This window comes from Bidens hawaiensis, unplaced genomic scaffold (assembly GCF_021521415.1).
Source record: "Bidens hawaiensis isolate Kalapana, Puna unplaced genomic scaffold, B.hawaiensis_p1.1 tig00052477_1, whole genome shotgun sequence".
NCBI classification, from domain to species: domain Eukaryota; kingdom Viridiplantae; phylum Streptophyta; class Magnoliopsida; order Asterales; family Asteraceae; genus Bidens; species Bidens hawaiensis.
Genome location: NW_027499440.1, coordinates 94,649 through 100,975, shown reverse-complemented (window position 1 = coordinate 100,975; position 6,327 = coordinate 94,649).

The following is a 6,327-nucleotide window of genomic DNA, read 5'->3' as shown; positions in this document are numbered from 1 at the left end:
GAAAGAATAAGTACTTTCTACCATCACTAATCACATTCTTTAAACGAGGAACAATTTTATCATTACGGTTTATTTAAATATTAGATAATAGTAATAATATTCGATTCAGTGTAATCTATGCAATGCATTGGAACATACATGCATTAATTAAATAAAAATTGGAACATACATGCATTAAATTAAATAGTTATATATAATTGAATTTGAATCGAATCGGCATTATAAAAAAAGAAGAAAGATAAGGTATAATATTAAGTTACATGGCATTCGAATGCTTTAATTTGAAAAGCAACTAATACGAAAACAAAAACTTAAAATAATTTGTACGTTATGATGCTTGTGACAGACAGGTAACTGTTTTGTTTACTAGATGCACTGAATAATTAAGGTGCATCCACATTCCACAAATAGTTAAATATGATGGAATATATTAAAGGAATGGAATCCCATATTTTGGAAAACAGAATATGGTCGAATGTACAGCTCGTACACTCCCCAGCTGTTGTGAATAGCAATGTGGATAGGAAATAACCACATTTTTTTACTACAAAGCTTTGCAGATAAAAAACAATTATACTACCACCAAGTGATCGGAAACATACAATGTTGTTGGTAATTTTAGTGTCATTTTGCTATTTTGCATGGCCGGCTCTTGGGGTGTGCAAAGCGGGCGACCGGCCAGGGCATGTTTTAGTTGGGGGCACTAAATTTTTAAAAATTCCTGATCTTATATATGTAGAATACCCGAATGTTTATAATCATTATCTTTATATTACTCAAACACCTTTTAGACCCCATTTTTTTGGATTAACCAAAGACTTATAGGCCCACTAAAATTTGAAAAATGTTAAGTACTTTTAATTAATCAATGTAAGTTAAATAAATAGAAGAAACGAATAGGCGCGATAATAGCAAAATCGACTTCGAAGACCAGCAGCCACGTCGACTTCGAACACCAGCAGTCATGGTAGCATATGAAAATATGAGTTTTTCAAAATTACAGTTATTGAAATCCTATTTTCTACCCAAAATGCCTCAAGAAAGACTTAGCGGGTTGACAATAAAAGCTATCAAAAACGGAACATTAGAGAGCATAAACTGCGAAGAGTTAATTCACCAATTTGCTATAAAAAATGTTATGAGAGCTTCACAAATCCTCAATTAGCTATTAATCTATTAAGTGTGACATAAACTCATTATAATACCATGATTTTCTAATTTTTATGTTAAATCGCTATAATTTTAATCGGCGTATGAAAAATGTATTTACATTATTTAGTATGTTAAGGTTTAAGGGGCATATTTTTTTTGGCTCGGCCGCGACACATGAATTTTCAGAGCCGACTCTGCTATTTTGTAAGATTTACTTATTGGGTGAAAGCATACAACTAATGTTGGTGATTTCGGCAGTATCTCTATTTAAGAACTCGGTTTAGCATCAACGGAAAAAACATGTAGATATTGACATATAGTTTGTTTAGGAAAAAGATTCACCTTGTATATATACAGGTTCCAAATGTTTAATTGGTCATCTTTACATCTTTAAATACTATTAAAGCAATACAATGTGGACACATGGCCTTCATCTAGGCTGTCCACATGTGCAATCCAGTCATCAAGTTACCATTCTCAGAAGGTCTAATATTGTGCCACGTGTCCTGTTCTCCGAACACCCAAAATAACAAAACCCTGTTTATTTTTCAAAAACAATATTGATTTTCACCACTGATTCTTTCTCTAATCTCCCGATCATTATACGAACCCTAATTCCGCCGGTGAGATCTACAATCAATTCCACCACTGATTTTCGGTGTAACTTCCCGATGAATATACGAATCCCACATCCGTCGTTCAGATCCACCATCGAACCTCTATAGTGTTTACCAACAATACAAGCCATAATTCCGCCGTTCGGATTCGAACCGATTGGAGATATCAAAATCCTTGGAATTGATTCTTCGATGATTATATTCAAGGTAAATAACAATCCATTGTTGCAACTTGCAAATACAATTAGTTTATTTAACAGATTCGATTAATCTTTCCGGCCAATCTGTTATACGCATATTTTATGTTTACTGAGTTTTTCTGGTCAGTTATTTATTGTTTTGTTTATTAAATTTTAAGAAGTTTATATCCTACAATTTCTGGATATATTTCAGAAATTTTTTATTGTTTTGTTTATTGAATTTTAAGAAGTTAATTAACAATACCTCAATTTTTATTGTTTATTTTTCTCCAACTAACCTTTTTTCATAGTTTTGTTCTGTAAGTATTTATTTTTTTTTCTGGCCATTTTTTTATTGTTTTGTTTATTGAATTTTAAGTACTTTATATCCGACTGATTTCTGGATATATTTCAGTTAAATTTATAATTGTTTTCTTTGTCCAAGTATTAAAATTTTTTTGGCTAACCTGTTCTTATAATTTTGTTATTCAAATCTTTATATTTTAATTTCCGGCTAATTTCCGTTTAATTTATTTTTCCAGCCATTTTTTTATTTTTTTAATGAATTTTAAGTATATTATATCCGACCAATTTCAGGATATATTTCTGTTAAATTAATAATTGTTTTCTTTGTCTAATTATTAATTTTTTCTGGCTAACCTGTTGTTATAGTTTTGTTTAGCAAATCTTTATATTTTGATTTCTGGCTAATTTTCCGTTCAATTTATTTTTCCGGCCAATTTATTTTTAGTTTAAACAAAAAACAGAAACTTTTAATTTTGTTAAGATTGTAAATTTAGTAAGCTTTCTAAATCATAATTGTGATTTTTTAAAACAAACAAATTATTTTAAAATTCACAATAATAACAATAATTAAGTAAAGAATTTATGATTTTTTTTATTATTGTTATTATCTTTATTAAAAAAAACCTTTTATGATCAATTCCAAATCTGATTTTCCATATACACCCTATTATCACCATTTTCAATAGTCAACATACGTGTTTTAATATGTTTTATTATCTTTCTATATTTACATGCATACCGTGTTTACAGTTACACGGTGATCAAGTAATTGATTGTGTTTACATTTATTATGTTGTTTATTTTTGTCAACGGTTTTTATTTTAAAATTTAAAAACTTCCAAATTTAACTTAAATTTGAAGTTTTGTAAATTAATTATAAAATAAGACCATAACGTCTAACATTAACACGATCAAAACTTATTATTTCTTAAACGTTTTTCAATTTTAAGTTTTAAACTACCAAATTTAAGTTAAACCTAAACGATTAAATCTCCAATAATCGTCTAAGCATGTTATTAGTGGAAATAAGGCAATTTAATAGTAGTGTCTTTTTATCATTCAAGAGTTGGAGTTGGTGTATAAAATGGTATAATAAATAGTTTTTATATTATCATTTTTGTTAATTGTGGTTCTAATCATTGAAGTAGCAAGTAATACATATGCTCTTTTACTTTCAGGTCCTATTACACAGCCACATTCACTTTCATCGCTTGGCCTAACGCCCCAATAGGTCCTTGGTAATTCTTTTACTTCTGATTTTGTAATTTCTTTTTCTCTCTCTGTCTGTGTTTTTTTTGGGCTTTGGATTTTCATAATTTTTCTTGGCGACTTTAATTGAAATTAAAGATTTTAAAGCAGTTGAAACTGTCATATTTTTAAATCTTTTTGGGTTATATGCATGTGTAATAGGTTGAAGATTAAATAATATAATTATTTTTTAATGGTTCATATCGCTTCTTCTGCGTATCTGTATGGTGGATTTAGTCAGTACGATGCAACACATCTATATGCAATCTCATAGCTCGCTAACATTATGCATACCAAAGAATAACTTGCTCGGAGACTCGAGGTATTATCAGACATGTATGTTGATCATTATTTTGTATGTTTCATTTACTAATTATTAATTATTATGTTGTAATAATTAATCTTCCATTCTTTGTTTTCTGTATAATATTTCTTTTTTCAGATAGTAACAGGTTCAAAACAAGAACTATACAGTTAGGAGATGATGTGATCATTTTTAGCCATGCAAGTTTCTCATATATCAGGATCCGGGGTATTTAACATATAGAATTGGCTCAAAACTGGTGTGGTGATGGTTAGTGTCAAGATGTTGAACCGGGCATAGGTACAAATCATATGGGTTAACTTTATTTTGGACCAAGTATGTATGAATGAACAAAGTCTGGTTCGTCAGCATCATGAATAGGTACTCGGAAGTCACACTAATGTCTAGATAAGTCTTATTACTAAGTTGTTAATAAAGGATGTTGGGCTTGCTAATATTAACATATATTTTAGTAAGGCCATTAGTCCATTACACTCATGAAAGTTATAAAAAATTACATGATGTGTGTTTTTATTTTACCTACAGTCCACTATTTTGCTTTGCATTGGAAGGAATTATGAAGGAACAACATGGGAAAAAAGAGTTAAATGAGGAATCATGAAGACCAAAAATGTACAATGGGGGCATAATTGGTTTAGAATCGGGAAAATGATAACTCATAGCTTGGTTGAAAATTAAACTTATAGGTTGGGTCAAAATTGAGAATGTCTAATTTTGATTTTTGTTTTTCGTTAAAATAGATTCTTTTCGTATCAAACACCCATTTTGCTACAGATTCGCTATTGATGTTTTTTTGGTGGTTTGGTGTACACTAACTTATTGAACTTTAAACTTTTAATATCTAGACATTGTAAATGGTTAACATATTGGTCCAAAAGTTAAATAAGTTTTGTGTTGCTTGAATTTGTTGTTTAAATTTATTATTTTTATTATAATTTAACACGTGTTTTCTTTTTTGTTGTTATATGTTATTTTGTTTTAATAAAAACAACAATTTAATAAAAACAACTTTCTTAATGTTCAAATGTTACTCATTATTAAATATGTTATTATGTTATATTTAACTTGGATGCTATTGTTTTGTTATATTTTCAGGTGGTGAAGCAAAATGAGTTTTTTTATAAGATTTTTGAAGAAGTTGATGGTGTTATAATATGAAAGAACATGTTTATGTCTTTTGTTGATATTTTTTGGTTTTTCGATGTACATTAACTTATTGTAACTTTTGACTTTTAATATCTAGACAATGTAAATGGTTAACGTTTTAGTTCGAAAGTTTGAAGAAGTTTTGTGGTGCTTGATTTTTTTGTTTAAATTTATTATATTTTGTTGATATGTTTTTCCACCCGTGTGTAACACGGGCTATACCCTAGCTACACAAATATTTTAACTAAAGGGCTACTGTGTCATATGTATGACTTTTCAATTAAGTTTGAGCGTTTATCCTTCTAGTGCTCAAACCGCTAGAGAATTCACACTCTTATTCATATCACTTGTTGTATTTATATTTGTATGATTATCTCTAACCATATTTAGAGACGGGTGGGCGAGAAAAAATAAGATAAGACGTTAGGCTTACACTTAATAAAGCCATTCAAGTTCAAAAAACATTACATATATATATATATATATATATATATTATAATGGGTAAAGTGAATTCAAAGTAATGTATTAATGTGATGGTAGGCTTGGTTGTTTTTAAAGTATCTAACTATACTATTAAAACAAAAGAGTTTAAGTCAACTTGGCATATTCCTATTGGTTGTTTCTTAAAGTTTCCATGTATATCTAACATTTCTCTAATTTTTATAAGAATAAAATAAATCAAAAATAAATTAAAATTATACACAATCAGTTCTCTTTAATCTCTTTAATGAGTCAAATGCATTTTATAATTATTAATATCAGTTTCTATCATTTCTATTATTTATGTTATTTCTATTATTCTGTATACACCATTCATAGTTTAACTTAAAACCCCAAATCAATTATCTCTTCTTTCACGCCTCCATCCTTTTCCACCGATCTCTACCTTCAATTCATCTATCACGCAAATTCATCGTCTACCATCGATGAAGCTGTTCACCAGCTGGACGTTTTATCCACAACATATCAGCCTACCTATGACCGTCTTCACAATCTATCAACATTACTACTGGTAAATTAAATCATCAGGTTTTAATTTTTATATATTGATTTAATTGAAACCATATTCTTTTTTTTTATTATTTTTGATTTAATATCGGTTAACGTTACTACGGATTTAATTTTAATAAAATTGATTTTAATTATAGATTTATGAAATTTGACCCATTGACTAATTAAAAATATAACCATTGGAGTATAATTTGAGATCTGTAATCAATTTGTGTATATTAGGGAAAAAAACAACCATTTGATTTAGGATTACTTTAATTACGGAATTAAATTACTAACTTATTTTTGCACAACTTATATCAATTACTTAATTATTCAATTGTTTATTAATTATATTATGTT